At 32.8% G+C, this 22,500-nt stretch overlaps 1 long non-coding RNA gene across 1 annotated transcript in view; it reads left to right on the plus strand.

Annotated features, from left to right (window-relative positions):
- LOC137644697 (uncharacterized) overlaps nt 1–22,500 on the plus strand; it is a 306,181-nt gene that overhangs the window by 209,371 nt on the left and 74,310 nt on the right. Inside the window, exon 4 of the long non-coding RNA XR_011045181.1 lies at nt 2,729–2,843. This is a non-coding gene — a long non-coding RNA (uncharacterized lncRNA). The remainder of the gene's footprint in view (nt 1–2,728; nt 2,844–22,500) is intronic.

Consider the following 22,500-nt stretch of genomic DNA (forward strand, 5'->3'; position numbering starts at 1 on the left):
ATCTCATCCATATATGGCACTCAAGTAATCTCTCTTATAATTTCATTTCTAATCCTGTCTTGCAACCTGTTGGAGATTGTTTCATTGGCATACCATGACTCATGTCCATACAGCAACACAGATCTCGCTAAACTGATGTATTGCCTAATTTTTATATATAATTTCAGGCGATTTGATTTCCAAATTCTATTTAACCTAACCATTGTCTGATTTCCTTTTTTTTTCAATTTTTCACTTAAACTCTAATACTAAAGATCCTGTATTAGAGATCATAGTTCCTAAATAGTTAAAAGATTCTACCTTATTAATCCTTTCTCCTTCCCATGATATTTCATCTTCCATTGTATATCCCGTTCTCATCATGTCTTTCTATTTATCTTGAACCCGACCTCCTATGGAATTCCATGCATTCTGATAAGCAAGCTTTGCAAATCCTGCGGTGTTCTGCTAATAAGGACACCATAATCAGTATAATGTAAGTCAGCTAATTTCGTATTACCAATCCAGTCCAATCCTTCTTCACCATCTCCATCTGTTCTATGCATTGAAAAATCCATGAGGAGGATAAACAACATAGGTGACAACACATTCGCTTGGACTCCACTAACATTAACTTTGCACTTACTATGCTCATGAATAGACTTAATCAAATTCACACATACAAGAAGAATTCTAAAATAAAACAGGACTCTTCACAAATTTGGCCGGTGCACACTATCAAAGGTTATTTAATATCTCACAAATTCCACCAAAAGTGGATTTCTATATTTACGCATTGCTGTATGTCTCAAAACGAAAATTTGGCGAGTACAACTTCTACCTTTTCTAAATCATGCATATTCATCCCTCAGTTTTTAATCAGTATTTCTCTATACTGTAGTCTCTTTAGAATAGGCATACAATATATTTTCATGACAATTGACGTAAGTGTGATGCCTCTGTAATTATTGCAATCAGTCAGGTCTCCCTTTTTTTTTTCTTTTTTTTTTTACCAACACACTTAACTCCCAGTCATCAGGTTTGCTTCTTCATGCCACATTCTACAAGATAATCTTATAAGTATTATGTGGGTCATTTCATTTTCAGCCATTAGGCCTATCATCTCAGCAGTCATTCCATCGTATCCAGGGGCTTTTCATCTCCTGAGTTTTTAATGATAGCTTCGACTTTAAATACAATGAATTCATTCATGGGCATATCAAGGTCTTCATTACCTTCATCAAATTATTCCCTTCACATATCCTATTCATGACCTCACTAGAGTGTTTTATCAAACATAGCCTCTCTTCATCTTCTGTTGTTATAACAGATCCATTTCTTTTGATGTTCATCTTCTAGAAGCTTAGTTGTATCAAACCTAGGTATTCTCTCTACATTTTTGTTGGGTGCTTTCAGTTTTAATTTCAATGTGGCAATGAGGAGCTGGTGATCGATACCAATATCTGCACCTCTACAGCTTCTTTCATTTCTCGGGGTCCTCCTTCTCTCCCTATCAATGGCTATGTGATCTATTTGATTTTCTTAATTGCCACATCGTGAAGTCCATGTATACTTGTGGAAGTCCTTGTGCTGGAAAAGAGTACCTTTCTGAGTGGGGATACCTTAACATGGTGAAAGGGTTTACGTATCGCCATGATTAGCAAACTGTACTATTCATGGCCACCCTTACTAGGATGGCTTGCTGTAAGTGGTCAGATGAAAATTTCCCACCATCACCAATCCGTACGGGCTAGTGTGGTGAGGAAAAGTAGCCAAACCCAGGACATGAATTGACATGCCTGAGGCCTTTATCCTGCAATGCATAAGAAAGGATAGCATTTGCTGTCGTTGTTATGTACACACACACGCGCGCACATACATATATATATATATATATATATATATAATGTGTATATATATACACACACACACACACACATATATATATATATATATATATATATATATATATATATATATATATATATTTGAAAACCTCCTAAAATACATACTAGTGATTAATTACATCCACGGAAAGAGATTATACAGTTCTTGGAATCAACAATTTTCTCCAACCATAACACAAACAGTGAGAGACTAGTCTGTTGCAAGGATGTGGGGCGGTCTTTTTACGCTCATCCTGAATTGAATAAACAGCCAAGATTTCCGAGGGTAAGAAGAGGCTTTGTCATTTCGCCGATGGAACCATACCGCAGTCGTCAGAGATATCATAAAGAATTTGCTTGATAATACTTCAACTAATTGTGTTATTGTTTTAGGGGGGAACGTTAATATTTGTTATATTTATCATTCTGGAATATCTCACCTTGTTCACTTAATACCACTATGGAAAAATATACGAAAGATACATCTCATGCTGGTAAATGTTGCCAGATTGATATTGCTGCAAAATATTTATCTCTAATAGTTTGTTCTATGTGTGCGCCGGTTTCCTTTTTTTTACAAAAACATATCCAGGTGCCATACATTAGGCTTTATTTATTTTTTGCTTAGATTTTATTAATGGACCCTTGGTTTGTTTATATAACTTGCGTGTATTCGTAATTAGTATTACGTTCAATCCAGTGTGGTTATCTCATACACGTTGATGCAATAAAAGGAACGGGGATATGTAGAGAGAGAGAGAGAGAGAGAGAGAGAGAGAGAGAGAGAGAGAGAGAGAGAGAGAGAGAGAGTCAGTCGTAAATACCATAGTAATGACAGAATTCTCCTTCCTTTTGTTTTACAGAACCACCCTTCCCGGCATTACATATCCTCTTTGAAAGAAAAGTCATCGCCATGCGTAATAAAAGTTGTCTGAGGTCAAAGGCCAGGCGCCGATGGGTGATTGCACTGGGGCTCAGGTAAGGATCGCATTCAAGATATAGTTCTGATGGATATAGAATTAATTCATTATTCATTTACTGTGTATAACTTGTTCTTTTCAGGTCCTGCTTTCTTTTGTCGTTCGAGTTTTAATGTTGTTAGTAACTGGGATAAATTCGGCCAGAGTAATAATAACAACATTTATTATATTTGTTATTATTAGTAGTATCAGTAGTAACAAAACAAAGAATAAAAGCTATGATGATAATTATTGATATTAGTATGGTTCTTAAAAAGACAATATACCATTTTTTATTGGTGATGAAACGGAACATCCCATTTTATCCCAACCTTGTTGGCGACCTGTGATATTTTGAATTTTCTTTGTCAACTTGAGCTATATTGTTTCGCATTTTTGTCTCAAAAGATAATATACTAGTATTTGATAATTTTCTTACATTTTACATTATTGCGTTTATATACTCGTTGTGTCATATTTATATTGAATGGCTTTGATGACATGGGCTATTAATTTAAGTTGCCTCCAGTAAATAAGTCCTTACTGAGACAAAAGTATGAATATGAAACAAGTTATAGAAAGTAAAATCTGCTATAGGTAGATATCTAAAGTATTACATATTATTTATGAATTATATATATATATATATATATATATATATATATATATATATATATATTATACAAATATATATATATATATATATATATATATATATATATATATATATATATATGTATAAATATACGTATAAATATATATATATATATATATATATATATATATATATATATATATATATATAAATATACATATATATATATATATATATATATATATATATCTATATATATATATGTATATACATATATATATATATATATATATATATATATATATATATATATATATATATATATATGTGTGTGTGTGTGTGTGTATGTATGTATGTGTGCGAGCGCGCGTTTTATGGTTAATAATCTTACGAGACTTGCCTGCATCGGTCCTATGGGGGGAAAATACTATTTTCTGAAAAAAAAAAATCTTTCCATTGCATTGTGTATCTGGTGGTTTCTCGACCACGTTAAGTGACCTCTAGAGCATCCTTATCTTTTAGAGACTTGCTAAGTATTGAATGACTTTCTTTGGAGCCATTTCTAATTGGAAAGCGCATATGCCCAATAAAATGTTACATTTTTGTGTATCTTTCATTACTCGTTATTCAAGGTCATTCTATTTTCTTTTAGAAATATGATTTTTTTTTATAGTTGAATATATTGCTTGTTTGTCACCGTTTCTGAAATTTAATTTCTTAATAACCATTGAAATGGGAAAAAGTAGTTTGATTAGTGTTTGTCGTCATGAATTTTACAGGGTCGAAATGTTTTATTAACTGCATTTTAACAATGTAGTTATTGGTATGTTTCAATTGATAGCTCTGAAAACGTGGGCCTTTCTCTCTCTCTCTCTCTCTCTCTCTCTCTCTCTCTCTCTCTCTCTCTCTCTCTCTCTCTCTCTCTCGCACACACACAAATTCCGTTAAACAAGTGATGAATGCGTCCCTCGTTCGCCGTGTTAGAGTACTTGATTGGCCAACAAAATGTGTGAAGTAACCCACATGGTCAGAGTCACTTACGCTTCTTTCAGTCGAGATATAATTTTGCTGTTTTCATTCCATTTTCACCTATTCACAGGTCGAGGACCATTCAATGGAACTGAAATTAACTCTGACCAACGCCTATTAGTGTTGAATAACGCCACGACGGCGAGACGGACTTAATTTGCCGTTAAATCGTTAGGCTAAACCGGAGAACTAAATGACCCACTCGCCATGTTTAGCTAAGTGGGATATAAATAGATTCAGACTCTGCTGAAAGAGGTCGAATGGTTTCTTTTAAGTCACGTAGGGGAATTATGTTAATGAAGCACGGTGAAAGAGTTTAATTTGCCTTTCTTTATGACTTTAAGGTCTGCTTTTTTTTATGATTGTTGTAGTTTGTTTATTTCCTTTCCCCACTGGTCCATTTTTCCCTGTCGGAGCCCATGGGCTTATAGCATCCTGCTTTTCCAACCAAGGTTGTAACCTAGTAAGTAATAATGAAAATTATAATGTTCACGTAGGGAAGGATTTTGGGAAAACTTATTAGCCTCATTTCTACTTACAGTTATGACTCAAATATCATGTAAGACTGTAATTTATAAAGTAGATATCTTCTTTGATTAGAGCATTTTTTTATTTATTTATATATATATATATATATATATATATATATATATATATATATATATATATATATATATATATATATATATATTTTTTTTATTGAAGTTCTTATAAACGGAAATTGTAAATAATTTTCTTCATAAGTTTTAGATATTTGAATAGGTTTCAAGAAGTGAATATTGATTTATCAGGCAAAATAAAATCGGATTTGTTCAAGTAGACAATGTAAAATTATTCAAATTTAACCTGTATACAGATCAAAGTTTTTGTAAAAAACATTGTCAGTACAAAACTTACTTTTAAGAATCAATGAGTTAGGACTGACCAACAGACAGTTGATTTTTTTCCAATTTTCGTGTTACAAGAGATAAAAGAAACTTCTGGATATTCACTCTAAGATCCTTACGAAAATAAAGGTTTATCTATATCTTGTTGATTACATTCGCCATAACACACCAAATCAAACTATTATCAGAGAAGATGAAGAAGAAAAAAAAATAAAATAAAAAAGAGTACATTTCTGACATTCTTTTGTTGGTTCAGCGTATGTGGGTTTGATAAACACCATTCCCAATTGCTTTAAGTCGTTCCAATGGGTTCAAATGAGAAGCACTGACATGCAGTTGACTGTACTCTCATACGCAGATATAAGTGTACTCTGTAAAGTAGTAGCTTTGCATGTGCTTGTTTACACACACTCTCTCTCTCTCTCTCTCTCTCTCTCTCTCTCTCTCTCTCTCTCTCTCTCTCTCTCTCTCTCTCTCTCTCTCTCTCTCATTAATCGGTAATTGTATTCAAAACACCTACCTCTTGATATCTAAATCATTAAAAATTTCTTCAAGCACTGGTTAAATGACTCCATGTGCATTTTTGCACATGATCTTTTATAACAGAGGCAGAAAATATAGTCGAGCCAGGTTTTATATATATATATATATGTATATGTATATATATATATATATATATATATATATATATATATATATTATATATATATATATATATATATATATATAAGCTATTTCCCTCCATTAGTTATATCTTAGATTTCTTAGCCCTGAAAAACTTTCTTCTTTGACACGCATGAATATTTAATTATAGGATTGTAATGAGAAAAGTACTTGATATTTTGTAATATTACCTGTATTTTTAAGAAATGCATACTTGAAACCTTAGGTAAGCCAAAATGTATACTGTTTCATATATCTTTCTTTTCACAGTTTATGCTGATAAAAAAAATTATTGTTTTATTTTTTGTTTACGAATTTGAAGAAGTAAATAATTTATTTATTTATTGAAATATCGGTAAGCTTTAGTAAAACAGCTTTATTACAAATATCCTGTATAGATACAAAGAAAACGGAAAAAATACAATATAGAGTTTTTATTATTTGTTATAAATGAATACTAGCCATCAAATTTAGCTGTCATTTAAGAGAGGTTTGAGAGGTAGTGTGACGTCCCGCACCTCGAATGAAGATTCGTTTATTCTGCTTCCTGGTGTTACCACTGGTGAGAGAAGCTGGTCACGGACTGGACGACGACACTTCAAATGTACGGCGATCGTTGGTAGTTACAGAGAAAATAGTGTTACAGAAGCACAATAAGTTTCATTGAATAGTGATTCTTCATTGTGTGAAGCTTTGAATAACTCTTGACATTTTTTTAAACAGTTCCTTTGATATTAGCCATACAGTACATTAGGGGGGTAAGACTGCTACTACCTTAAGTCCTGCTTGCCTTGCAGTCTTAATATTTAGCGAAAGGCTAGCCCACTACCAATAACTGGAAACTGCTGCCTTGCGGTTGAACTATTAAGTCAAAAGATATAGGCCTACTGTCAATACCTGCGGTTGATGACTCAAATGCCAAAGTAGAAAACCATGCCTGATGTGGCAACCGACGTTACCCACATTCACTGTAAGGATAACGGTGCGAAAGAAGATATACATTACATTACGAGCCAAAACGCACACCTGTCATTGCAAAAAAAAAAAAAAAAAAAAAAAAAAAAAAAAAAAAAAAAACATTTTGACCCATAATAATTATTATTATTATTATTATTATTATTATTATTATTATTATTATTATTATTATTATTATTAATGCTCCAACACTAATTGTAAAAACAGAATGCTATAAGCCATAGGGCTCCAACAGGGAAAAATAGCCCAGTGATTAAAGGAAACAAGGAAATAAATAAACTACAAGAGATGTAATGAGCAATTAAAATGAAATATTTCTAAGAGCATTAAAAACATTAAAATAGTTCTTTCATATATAAACTATATAAAACTTCAAAAAACAAGAGGAATAGAAAAAGATAGAATAGTGTGCCTGAGTGTACTCTCAAGTCTTTTCTTAAGGAGGCCTCTGGGTCGACTGCCCGGAGGAATTAACAAAGAAGAAAAGTGAAGTTGAGGCAAAATAGTGGGACATCAACTAAAGGGAAGTGATGCGCTCTCCTCTTTAAAGAAAGGTTATAAAACTCAAAGGAACGAAAAGTGGGAAAGAATCCCCAAAATTAGTGAAATTAATTGAAGCATCCTTTTAGGAGGTCTGGTGTCAGTGCAACCGAAATTCAAGATCTGTTGTAAATTATTAATTGTAAGATATTTTTACGATGTTAACATTTATTTGATTTAACCGATGATTCTTATTTTGTACCAACGTTGATAATTTGTTTAATAGAAGACAAGTATTATTTTACCAATGTTGGTAATTTCTTTAACCGAGGATAACTTTTTTTTTACCAACGTTGATCATTTATTTAACCTCATACAAATATTTTTTTTTTTTTTTTTCACCAACGTTTATAATTTAGTCGCAAATCCTCGTAATTTGGTGGATGAGTTTCGATCCCATAATCTCTGGTTGGATAATTGTTCATTTTGTAGATGGTTTTCAACACTTTAAACGTGCAGGCTTTTGTAAATCATAAATATCCGTAGGTTTTTATGCCATCTTCACTTTTCAGTTTCCACAAGTTGAACAGCGGTGGCTTTTATATCATTATAATTGTAATTTGGTAGAAGTTGCTTTGTTATATATTTTTACCTTTTTATGCAAAATCAAAGTTTTGCAAGCATCCTTATTAGATGCACTTTCAAATCACATTTCAAAATATGTTTTATTTAGTTCATGGTTGTTAGTTGTATCAATAGTATTCTTTTTCATGATGTTCGGCTGGCAGGGTTTCCAGGTAGACGCTTGTAGCACAAAGTATGGAGAGAGTGATTGACGTGAATACATGCAAGGTTTTTTTGCGCGCTCGGAAGATTTATTTGAAGAACAGGAATTAGATTTCAAGGATTTGTACTTGTTTTTTTCTTTTCTTTATCTGTCTGATCTAGATTTTTTCTATTAAGTAAATTAGGTGTACTTATCAAATTGAGAGAGAGAGAGAGAGAGAGAGAGAGAGAGAGAGAGAGAGAGAGAGAGAGAGAGAGAGAGAGAGAAAGAGAGATTTTCACTTTTCGTCGTAATTGAGCCACACTACCTTCTCTGCTTTCCAAATCAACTGATTTTTTCATTTTTATTTCCAAAAAGAAACAAGTATTACTTGAACCATCATTTGTAATTTATCATACTAATTTCAATAGTTTTATTTGAACTACGAATCTCACAATCTATGTTGTCGATACACGATAATTTATAGTTTTTAGTTGTCTGGTACTTGATTATAAAGCTTAGAAAATTATTTATATCGTGTTATAACAAAACTATTTCTTGGTTTTCTGACACTTTTCTTTTTCTTTTCTCCAATTTCGGACAGCTTTCCCCAATTCTAAACAGAATAGCGGCTCTGAATACGGTTTCTTTTATCGCCTTCAGCTGCAGCTTTTTGTTTATATTTGATAGTGTATTTTCGTGAGGATCTTTTCTTTATAGCCAATAAGGTTATAATATAAAAATGCCAGTCTTATGCTTCTTTGTAACAAATGATTGAAATACCAGCAAAACATTTATCTGATTGGATTGTTCATAACAAAACAACTTTTTGTTTGGTAGTTATTGTGGCTGTATGCGTTTACACATTGATTATAACGTTACTAACAATACTTTTATCATTATCTTTTTCAACCTATTCAAGTAGCAGATGGGATAAAGAAATGAAGTAAAGGAGGTTAGTCTATTGTAATTTGGTTTCTCAAAAATGGAACTCGCATTATACATGAGATGTGACAAAAACATATTTTATGGTGATACATGAGAAAATGATAAAATCACTTTTTATGGGGGAAAATTCGCGAGATCGGCTTTTGTAAGAGTATGATAAGTGATATTATGTGATCTCCATAATGAAATATAAGTACACCATATTTTAGATATCAATGCATAAAACACGAATAAAACAACGTGAAAGAAATTCACGTGAAATAAATCTATTCGTTGTCAGTAACATAGACTGTATCATAATCGTTTACAATGGGCCGAATTGTAAATCTTTAAAGGACAAGATATTTCAGTATACGTTTTGCTTCAGTGTAACAATGACATATATTGTTGCTATTGTTACGGCGTCAGTCTTCCTAGACATCAGGACGCCTGAAAGCTTTCGATCTCTCACAATTGCGGTTTCTCATTAAGTCAATGTTAATTTTAGCTGTTTTCTTTACTGTATGCTCATTTTATTGATTTCATTTCCTTAAGAACTATCGATGCTATTTTTACTATGATAATTGTAATTATTTTTAATACAACAGCGAAATGAACGTACAATGCCAGATGTCATAAATACAGCGTACTTAATTTGGTGACTTTGTCAAATTGATTTAAGTTCTAAGAAAAAAAGTAATTATATAGTACCCGATTTTGTCTAGGAACTGGTTTAACATTTTGGTTTGATATAGATGGGTTTGCAATACTTGTTTACCGCCCATGCACTTCTGTTAAAGGTTGTATGAATACTGCGTTGTATATAGGCAACTGCAGACCTTTTAGAGGAGTTTAAGAGTTTATTCCTTAATTTCGTCCGCATTTCATATTTTGCATAGTATAGCCATAAAGCTTGAAGCTTTCATAGTATGTTTCCGGATAACATATCCACAAAATAACGTTCGCTTATATATTTGTCTCTTCGTGTGGATTCATATATATATATATATATATATATATATATATATATATATATATATATATATATATATATATATGTATGTATATATATATATATACAGAGAGAGAGAGAGAGAGAGAGAGAGAGAGAGAGAGATGTATGTATGTGTGTATGTACGTTAAGTATGTGTTTTTTATAAGTCTAATTTATGTCTCGGAATAGAATGGAATATTTTTCAGTTGCGGTTTGCCGTTATGCCACGACTGACAATTGATATTACCATAGACCATCCGCTCGCGAACCCTATATTCAAATGTCAGCCACTGAATACGACATATCACTTTCTGCTCACACGCTGGTTTAGTAAATGATATTTCCGTTTTTATTTTTTATTTTTTTTTCACAATGATGTTACTAAAGAAAGAGAGAAAGTAGCTGAATTAAGAGTTTGTGGTTCGTTTACATCCTGGTAGTCCTGTCAAGTTTTTATTTTCTAGGTTTGCAGTTAACCAAAGGGAAATATATGTAAAAGAAACATATTAACAAAAAGGAAAGTTACTCCCAGAGACCAAATACTCCATCGGAGATCTTAAAACAGCACGAGCGTGAAAACTTCGTTAATAGAAAGATTAAGAAAAATTGAAGGTTGCAAGGGCTATTTCAAGAAAAACTCATTGTTCCCAAGTACTGGTATTATCGTCGTATAAAAAACCAAGTCACATGAAAAAGGTGTTCTGGCTTTGATGTGGTGGACTGGACCATGTGAGGGGAGGTGCAGCTCTCCCCACAACCCACCCCGGTCCATAGAAAATGAATTAGCGGGTAGACTTAAGAATTGTTTTTATGTGCATGTGGAATTATCACTCATTTTTTTAATTATTTTGCTCTTATATAACATATCTATATAGATGTTATTTTGAAATTTTTTTATAGAAGTTGCTTCATTGACATCAAAACCAGTGTGTATCTTATTCTTGATTTAGACATCCTTAGTGGCTATACTAACATGGTTTGGCTCATGGATATGAATAGGCGAAATTCATTGTAGAAATTTAGAAAAGGAATTTGGAAAAAAAATATTTGGCCCAGTTTAATTTTCCTGTTTCTATTCCACTACCCCGTTTTCTCTTTTTTTTTTTTTTAAGTTTTGATATATGAACACTGGACGCTATATACTGATATATATATATATATATATATATATATATATATATATATATGTATGTATATATATATATATATATATATATATATATATATATATATATATATATATATATATATATATATATATATATATATATATATATATATATATAGTGTGTGTGAGAGCGTTATATTCCACATATAGAAAATTAAAAGAATATGTATATCTGTAGAAATGCTCTACAGTTTCGTCCACCGCTGGAGCGTTTTCGTAATACACGCTATAAGAAGAGGTCCAGTGGCGAACGAAACTAGCATTTCTACATATATACTTAACTTTTAGATTATTGTAATGTGGGCTACAGCATTTTGAGATATCTTTGGGCTCAAGAAGATTATATCGGTAATATATATATATATATATATATATATATATATATATATATATATATATATATATATATATATATATGTATATATATATATATATATATATATATATATATATATATATATATATATACGTACATACTTTATACCCACATAATTTCTTAGTTTGTCAATCCATCGTCTTCTCTTCCTTCCCCAGCTTCTTTTGCAATCTCTAGGGACCCATTCTATCTTTCTTAATGTCCATCTGTTATCTCTCAATCTCATTACATGTCTAGCCAATGTGCATTTCCTTTTCTTACATGTTGTTAGAATATCCTCTATTTTGGTTGGCTCTTTTTCTGACTCATATTGTTATTCCCATTATTATTCTTTCCATAAATCTTTGAGTTGTAAGTAGCGTACGTTCTAAGACTCTAGTAAGGCTCCAAGATTCTGATAAAAAAGTTAGTACTGATAGGACCATCTGATCATATATATATATATATATATATATATATATATATATATATATATATATATATATATATATATATATATATATATATATATATAGATAGATAGATAGATAGATAGATAAAGAGATTGATAGATATGTGTGTGTTTGTTTATTTGTTTGTGAATAGGTTGTTTGTTTTATCGTTATAGAATAAGCAGTAAATACTAGTTTACTTGAATTGCGGCCACGAATCTTGGTTGCTATGTTTGAAAAGTTTATGAATTTTGGATGAGAGGTTGACCTGATTGTAAAGTTTATTAATCATTGTTTTCGATATATGTTTATGATGCAGCAAAGCAAGGGATCAACGAGTTCCTATGAATTGTTGTCGTTTTAAGAATTCATATTTAACTTGGAAGAGTTTGAAAAAGTGGAATAATTTTGCTTCTTCATTTGCTCACGATATCGATAAATTTAACGACATACCTGATGTAATAAATTCAGGTCTTGTAAGGTGTCAGTCTTAGCATTCATTTTCCTGGTTACGACTCGACAAGAACATTAGTAACTGTAATGTGAAAGTAATCTCTCTCTCTCTCTCTCTCTCTCTCTCTCTCTCTCTCTCTCTCTCTCTCTCATTATACACAACTTCTGTATATATTTGACCATGCGCCCTTTTCTCTACTCGTGGTTCCAGAAGGTTTCACTCTTCCGAGGTTCAGCAAATATCCATGGATTTTACAGGTATTATATACCCACAGTGCCCGGCATTTCTTGGTGGCCACCCACTTAAGTACTGACCAGATACATTGTACCAGAACTTTGCTCATTGGAAGGTCAAAATGTTAGGGTACGTATATGTATATATATATATATATATATATATATATATATATATATATATATATATATATATATATATATATATATATATATATATATATATATAAAATTGCGGCCTTCTCTCTCTCTCTCTCTCTCTCTCTCTCTCTCTCTCTCTCTCTCTCTCTCTCTCTCTCTCTCTCTCTCTCTCTCTATATATATATATATATATATATATATATATATATATATATATATATATATATATATAATTGCTGCCTTCCCCCTTTTCTCTGGTAAAAGATACCCCTATTTTTATCTGAATTCCAACATGTGCTTTATCATTTGCAAAATGGTTCGCAGATAAGAGTGGATTGCATATTTAGTTTCACTAATTTCTATTAAAAATTACAAAAACTTACACTATTATTTGAAACATCTTGAACCTTTGGTGGTGAGTTTTAATTATCTAATGTATTTTTGCTTGCAATGCGCTGCTTTAACAACTACATATATTCAACGAGTAAAGTTTTATGTTTGGTTGAAGGACACTAATTACAAGCATTGTCTTTTTAAGTTTCCAAAAATAAAATTTTGTCTCAGTCAAACCAGAACGTGTTCTGTCTTTATAAGGACACCTTTAGTAAAAACCATAGCAATTTTTGTTTCTTCGTTTATTGAATTTTTAATCTAATGAAAGAAAAAGAAGAAATGTGTAAGCGTAATCAATTTCGGTATTGCGAATATTGCGGTCGAAAATTTCATATGAAAAATAGATGTAAATGAATGACCTATTTAAAACTTTCGTAACTATTGATGGCAACCTCAAATCTATTACATGCCTAAAGGGCTTCTCCAGTGACCAAGATTTTCACTCAGATTCTTCCATTCTTGAGGTCTGCGGAACACCTGTAATAACCAGACACGGTGGTTTTAATATAGGAAAAGCAGAGGGGTGGGCCTTAGAGCCATTCCCTCAGTGCCTGAAGGGCAGAGATGCCTCATCATTGCCTTCCACAGCCATTGATGATAGCTTTCACCCTATTGATGGCAGCGGCGGCGGCTCGTTCATGACAACAAACACTGGCATAAATAACTGCCATTACAACACCCAATTGAGGTACCCCTCCCGTCTCCTCCCCCCGACCTCTTTTTATGTTTATTACTTTCTGCTGGCTGTGACTGGCTGTCCTTCGTATGTCATTAGTGGGCAGTCATGGTTGCCCTTTTTCTTATAAGCAGACCTACTCTCCATTCATCCCCCTCCCCCTGCAGGTATTGGTTTTTACGTTTTCAAACGATTATGGGCATCGTTTCATTCTTCAAAGAGATTCCCTTGATCTAGCCCATCTTAGCAATTATGCTTTATCGTATCCATCCTCTGCCTATGTTTTAGGGAATGAAATCTCGTATTCAATCAGCCCCTCAAATGCACTGTAAACTTTTTTTTTTCCATCCTATTCTAGGATTTCATGATATGATCTTAATTTTTTATTAGTGTTCTTATGTTTAAATTTTTAATGGTACATTTTGATGATTACATTGTGGAGAAAACTTTCTTGAATCGATGGAATGAAAAGAAATACTAATATGTTAATGATATTGAGCTGGTCAGCAATTGAAAAATAATTAACGTATTGAATAAAAAAATAAAAGTAAAAAAAAGTGTTTAATCATATTTTGTCATGCCATTTAATCTTGAGTTAGTTTTTGACATTTTCAAGACTTTTGATAAATTTACATCTAAAAGCTTGATTTCTTTATGAATCATATTTAATGTCTCATTTGTTTGTCATACATGTTTTCATTTATACCTCATAGGTCTTTTTCTCCTCTTTCAAACCTTATTCATTAAGGATCTTTTCATCTTACTTGCACTCGTTTCCTTTCTTTATATCTGTAATCTCTACAACCCTCTTATTACCCACAAGTATGCAGATAAGTCTACTAACATTATCATTATCTTTTCAATCTTTCTCTGACTTCTGTCTCTCCTAGAATAATGGTGTAGAAGACATTTCGGGTGATTCGTTGATTGCATATAAAACAGCTTTAAGAACCTGATTTTTTCTTAATTTTTCTTTAAATGTTTCTGAAAACTTCTCAATAATGATTGAAACAAGAATATTTCCCAGAAGTGTGTCAGAAGATTAGGTTTTACAGTTATATGGTAACATCCATTAGAAAACTCGTGTGTGTGGTGCCTTTATTGGAGGTTTTGTGTACTGTACGATATAATGTTTTCATTTCTGGAGAGATTAACCTTTAACTTTCTTATTATTACGGTTATAAAATTTTCTTTGCCACTTGCTAATCTACCAGTTCCTACTACGTCATCTCTGACATATGGTTGTCAGTTTATGTGCATAATAGAATATTAATTTGGAGTTTTTTTTTTTATTTCTTGTGATATTCCTTTTGTGCCGTTTTCGTTCCTGCACTTTAGTGTTACTCAGTATTCTTTAGTAGTCCTCGAAGCCGTGAAGTTCTGCCCTACTCTTTCTATTTCCTTTTTCTGAGAAGTAGGTTTGTTACCACATAATTGCCCTCGATGACCATTAATACTTCGGTTGTAAATGTAAAGTCGGTGCTTTGGAGGGAACGGGGATGGTAACCCAAATTTTCCTTGCACCAAATTCTGTATATAGAATATTGTCGGATCGGCCAAACATCTAACGAAAAGCAATATACCGAAGTTCTAAATAAAACACAGATTGCTAAAACATGGTGTGCTTGTTATTTGCAAATCTACTTTTGTAAAACTGAGAAACACATACGGTCTGTTTCATCGTAAATTGCACAAAAATAAATTAACTTATTGAGCAAGTCTGAAGATTTTCGGTGATCACCCTATCCTAAAGATGATTTTTAAATGCCTTTATACTAAATTACTTTGTTTCGTTATTGTTCTCTTGTCTGGTCTTCAGTAGCCGAATCTCACTTTGTTTTTTGGAAAAAAAAATTTCCGTCATATCGACCGGGTTTTAGCGAATTGAGGGAAAAAGTATTCGCATATCCAAGTTGTAAAAGATAGCTAACTATTGAAACTTTTCTGGTGACAATATATATTAGGGAAAGCTTGTTACAATAAGTTGTATTTTTCTTTTTTAATTCATTAGTATGGATATTTTGAGTTCCGATATACTAGGTTGGAAGCCCTTTGGTTTTCTATGTTTAGTTATTGATGTACTGTAGTGATTTTCATTTGAATTTTGCCTTTTTTTTTCTCATGCTCTTATTTTTTTTTAACACACAAGTGGTCAGTTTCGTTAAGATTTGCTTATCAAGTTTAAAGTTCATTTTGTTGTTTTTTCTAAAAATATATTATTATTATTATTATTATTATTATTATTATTATTATTATTATTATTATTATTGCTACTACTTGCTAAGCTACAACTCTAGTTGGAAAAACAGGATGCTATAAGCCCAGGGGCCCCGACAGGGAAAAAGACTCAATTGAAGAAGAAACAGACCGAATGTGTTTCTGAAAAGTAAATTTGCTATCAAGTTTTACACCTAGAATTTTGAGTCGTACAGAGTTAAAGAAACATTATCAATGCCGAGATCTGGATGTTAGTAGGTAGTAGGTTGGCTAGGGCACCAGCCACCCGTTGAGATACTATCGCTAGAGAACTATGGGGTCCTCTGACTGGCCAGACAGTACTACATTAGATCATTCTCTCTGGTTGCGGTTCAATTTACCTTTGCCTACACTTACACCGAATAGTCTGGCCTATTCTATATGGATTCTCCTCTGTCCTCATGCTCCTGACTACACGGAGATTACCTAACAATTATTCACCCAAGGGGTTAACTACTGCAATGTAATTGTTCAGTGGCTACTTTCATCTTTGTAGGGGTAGAAGAGACTCTTTAGCTATGGTAAGCAGCTCTTCCAGAAGGACACTCCAAAATCAAACCATTGCTCTCTAGTCTTGGGTAGTGCCATAGCCTCTGTACCATGGTCTTCCACTGTCTTGGGTAGAGTTCTCTTGCTTGAGGGTACATTCGGGCGCACTATTTCATCTTATTTCTCTTCCTCTTGTTTTGTTAAAGGTTTTATATTTTATATAGGAAACATTTATTTTAATGTTGTTACTGTTCTTAAAATATTTCATTTTTAATTGTTTCATTTCCTCACTGGGCTATTTTACCTTTTGGGGCCCTTGGGCTTATAGCATCCTGCTTTCCCATATAGTGTTGTAGCTCAGCAAGTAATAATAATAATAATAATAATAATAATAATAATAATAATAATAATAATAATAATAATAAAGGAGCTACTGTCCTTCGACCTATGTGAGTTTTGTTAGGGTACAAGCTCATGCCCCATAATCTTCATTATATTAATAAACAAATAACCGTGGCTGCAAGATGAATATCGGATGAATATTTTTAACATATAATTTCATGCGCTTAAACCTTAAAAAACACAAAGAACATTTTCGGCCCAAGATTGATGTCAAATCAGGGTTCATTGTGGTCTATTAGAAACGTCACTGCATGGCGTTCTGCCAGACTAGGGTTTAAGTCTCGCTCAAGTTCAATAGTTTCTTACAGTGTCTGTAGCCTCATCAAAAGAGATCTTTTGGGGGAGCCTTTAGGTCTACCTGCTGAGTCATCAGCAGCCATTGCCTTGCCCTCCCTGGTCATAGCTTGAGTGGATAGGTGCTTGTGTGGATCGGTGCTTTTGTGCTGATCCTATGTATTATATGGTCCATTTCTAAGGCAATGTCCTGCTAGCTAGGGTACTATCACTGTCCCTTGCCTTCGCCATTTATGAGCGGCCTTTAAACCCTAAACCAGGAGTAGTGGTAGTAATTAGTCTTTCAAAACGGTAAACGTATATACAAAAATGCAATAAACATCTTTTATTTTTCTATTATATCTGAAATTCTCCCTACGCGCGAGAGAGAGAGAGAGAGAGAGAGAGAGAGAGAGAGAGAGAGAGAGAGAGAGAGAGAGAGAGGGTGCATCCACATGCCACCAGTAATCATCTAATGATGCGACTGGCCACAGAACAAACACTGTCCACCAAGTACTGTTATTAGCCGAAGGGGGATGGAGAAAGGAATTAGGGTGGAGGGAAAACGTTGAGAAAGAAATTGGAAAGAATAATGATAATGGAGTGGAACTGTGAAAGAACTGATGGGTAATTATTTTCGTTTAAAATAGCGTATGGAATGTAAATAAATGTACATTAATAATATAGTAACTTAATATTTTCTGTGATGAATCCCGTGTTGAAGAAAAACTTCCCTGAGTTTTACAGCTAGCTCATATATATATATATATATATATATATATATATATATATATATATATATATATATATATATATATATATATATATATATATGTATGTATATATATATATATATATATATATATATATATATATATATATATATATATATATATATATATATATATATATATATATATATATATATATATATATATATATATATATATATAAACGATCAACTAAACGTGAACCAGTATTATGCATTAGAGCGAAATTGATCTTTACTCGCTCAAGCATAGAATATTAATATTTATATTTATATGCCACTTATAGCACATCTTAGATCCACCAAATTTTCAGCTGCCCATTTGCTCCCGAGTTCCTAGAATTACACAGTTGTCTTTCATTTCCAAGCTGTTCAAGATGTCCTTGGTTCTTCCAAATACTGTCCCATGCTTTCACCTCTGAGCCTGTTTCATCACATATTTTACGCGTTTTTTTTTCTCCATATTAGACGGTTGTATTGCACTACACGAAAAAATTCTCATACACCTTTATCTCCCCGCTTGTGTTTTTTTTTTTTTTTTTTAATTCACCATCCACATTTAACTAACAAGAAAACACTTGGGTTCAGGGGTTTCTTCCAAAATTTAATTATCTGAACGTATAGAGATTCCACAGATAGCAGAAATAAAGAATTGTATTAACATTAGAATCTAATTAGTAGTATATCATCATCATCCTTATATTTATCTCTATCATAAATATTAAAATTACTGAACAACGAGCTTTAGATGAAATTAAGCAAGCTCCGAGAAAGCACAGAGTATCCCATGGGAGAGATACCAGAAGAATCTGGATTATCAAGGTACACATAATACCCTTGTATGTGCAGTCAAGAAAATCGTGAGCCTATCGCATGGTCATTAACATATCTGTAGTTAATGGGGTAACGTAAGTGCTCCAGACTTAGTTTCACACGACTTAACACTTTTTTTTTTTGACGGCCATGAGAGGGATGTTCCTGGCATAGTAGCTGTCCTTATATGTAGCCTTGTTAAAATGATGTTTTTTTTTTTTTTTTTTTTTTTTTTTTTTTTTTTTTTTTTTTTTTTTTTTTTTTTTGACCGGATTCGACACTGCTTGCGGTATACTTGAAATAGATATGTGGACACAATGAAAGGTAGAACGTGAAAAACAAACCACAGGTGTCTGTTAACTGTTGCCTAAGCTCGTATGTAGGTAGGTAGTAGGTTGGACAGGGCACCAGCCACCCATTGAGATACTACCTCTAGAGAGTTATGGGGTCCTTTGACTGGCCAGACAGTACTACATTAGATCCTTCTCTCTGGTTACGATTCACTTTCCCGTTGCCTGCACATACACCATATAGTCTGGCCTATTCTTTACATATTCTCCTCTGTCTTCATACATCTGACAACACTTAGATTACCAAAAAATTCTTCTTCATCCAAAGGGTTAACTACTCCACTGTATCTGTTCAGTGGCTACTTTCCTCTTGGTAAGGGTAGAAGAGACTCTTTAGCTATGGTAAGCAGCTTCTCTAAGAGAAGGACACTCCGAAATCAAACCATTGTTCCCTAATTCTTGGGTAGTGCCATAGCCTCTGTATAATGGTCTTCCATTGTCTTGGATTAGAGTTTTTTTGCTTGGGGGTACACTCGAGCACACTATTCTATCTAATTTCTCTTCCTCTTGTTTTTTTTTAATTTTTTCATAGTTTATATAGGAAATATTTATTTTAATGTTATAACTGTTCTTAAAATATTAAGTTTTCCTTGTTTCCTTTCCTCACTGGGTTATTTTACTTGTTGGGGCCACTGGGCTTATAGCATCTTGCTTTTTCAACTAGGGTTGTAGCTTAGCAAATAGTAATAATAATAATAATAATAATAATAATAATAATAATAATAATAATAATAATAATAATAATGATATTAATGGTTCCCGGGAAGTCTCAAAATTGTTATGCTTAAACTCATAGTTTTTCATACGTCATGCGCAATTCACTGTAACCCTTTATAGCTATCAAGGTCTATATATAGACTTTGATAGCTACTGCATGGCAGTGACCTTTTGATCCCTATTTCAAGAGCTTACTCTAGTTTGTATGGTCATTCTTTCTTTCTTTATTTTTCTTAGATTCTCGTGTTTTTATATTGGAGATGAATATTATTTTTGAAGACAGACGATGGGGTAAAATGAAAGAATAGCCACTGTGTAGTAAACGTGATTTTTTTTTTTTAACTAAAAGCGCAGTTATTATATTAAAAAAAAAAAACATGTAAAGTATACGTCGAGAAGTAACTGAAAATATAGACTTAAATGAACAAAACAATATACGAGCTAGTGTGAATTCAAAGAAAGTGTGGAAAGATGGGTCTCAGACCTTGATAAACTTGTTTTCTAAAGTAACGTGTAAATTAGGTAAAGGATAAGCTGCTCCTTATTTTACGGGTCAAGACTGGCCAAACTTGTTAAAATCTCGTTTTATCAATACTCAAAATTATTGTCGTTTATGGGAATGTAAAGAAGAAAACGGGTTAGAAAGCTGAATGAACTCTTTCATTCCATATTCTTTAACTACAACGGTTTCTTGGCAGTTTGTGTAGCTCGAATAGTTTCTCGCCCCCTTTTATTACCTCCGCCCCTGTTTGTGTGTGTGTGAACAGCTTCCTGGTCACAATTTTAATCGTGATTAAACTTGCAGGGATTTACTGTTATGAAAAAAAAGCTGGAAAATATTAAATTTTGGAAGGTCTAAGGTCAAGGTCACGGTCAAACAAAATGTCCAATTCTCGTTATCAGTCATAAGTTTGGACATCGATGTCACAGAGACTTCAAACTTGGTTCATATTTGAGCGTATGTAAATCTACGCCAATTAATACACGTTAGGGTCAAAGGTCAGGGTCAAGGTTGAGCATAAGATCGACAAAAAAGCTGCCGCAGTGGAGGTCTGCGCTCTACTGAGTGCCCCTCTAGTTTCTAATTTAAGATGAAAGATGAATTTAAAGAAGGAAATCAGTCATAAAAAACGACAATCTGTGTTACTGCAATGGGTAAATGGTTATATTTAATGACACGTTCCTGTACATTGCTTCCAAGATTGTTTCTTGACTTATTAGTACTCTGACTTTTCTTATTGGCCTCAGTGACACGACTTTGACTAATCACCTTTTATACATCCATCTCAAAAACCTGACCATGTTCCATAGATACAACATAACAAGGCAGTTACTGGTACTGGTGGATTAGTTTTATATTTACGGATGATCTCCCATTTTAAATTTCATTTTGCATTTTTCGAAGTGTAAATGTAGTAATTTAGGGGGGTACAACAGAACTCGAGCAATTTCACCGGAACTTAAAATTAATAGTAAGCATGTCTTTAAAAGATAGTTTCGGGTTAAAAACTGTATAATAGATATTTTAGATAATATATAAAAAAAATTACACATCACTGTATTTGTATGTTTATATTTATCATAAACCTTTCAGGAAAGTAATTTTGGAACATTAATAATCATTCATCAAAGATGATGATTGTGTTAGTCGTTATGTTCTACTCTCATTCACTTACACACAAACATGTACAAAAAGATAAGTATATCCTTTTCGTCCACCCCGTTAATTGTTGAGATTGATAAACTACCATGCAAATTCTGCCCGTATCAGAGCAAGATATTTGTCATTCGGTTAATGACAGGTTTTATCAGTTAAAAGGGCATGTGATGCTAGTCTGAAAAAGGATTTTAACCAGGTAATTGTACCTGTAGAGTCCTTGAGGTTACCGGAAACGGCGAGGTTAGGCTTAGGACTTACTACTATAATGCTGCTCAAGGAAAGAGATAGTAGGGGTGTAATCTTAAACGGTTAAATTGACGTGAATGGTTGAGTGTTTGTGCACGTTTTTGTTTGTGTGTAAATTATTCGTCGTAAATATGCTAGATTTTTTTAAAGGGCAACAGTTTGATGAAATCCTCTCTCTCTCTCTCTCTCTCTCTCTCTCTCTCTCTCTCTCTCTCTCTCTCTCTCTCTCTCTCTCTCTCTCTCTCTCTCTCTCTCTCATATTCGCTTTGGTTTGTGTATATGAATTATTATTCCTCGTAAATATGCTAGATTTAAAAAAAATGCAATAGTTTGATGAAATTCTATTACTGGGAATAATAAGAAACGATAATTATTATTGGATTTTCCATATATGCGCAAAATGTGGTATTTTATTGCCGATAAGTGAACCGATAAATTACAGTATGTACTGGCCCCGAACTATACTGTAAAATCTTTTATGAAATTAATTGGTATAGAAGTTGAGGCTCTCTG

This window comes from Palaemon carinicauda, chromosome 1, assembly GCF_036898095.1.
Source record: "Palaemon carinicauda isolate YSFRI2023 chromosome 1, ASM3689809v2, whole genome shotgun sequence".
In the NCBI taxonomy this organism is placed as follows: domain Eukaryota; kingdom Metazoa; phylum Arthropoda; class Malacostraca; order Decapoda; family Palaemonidae; genus Palaemon; species Palaemon carinicauda.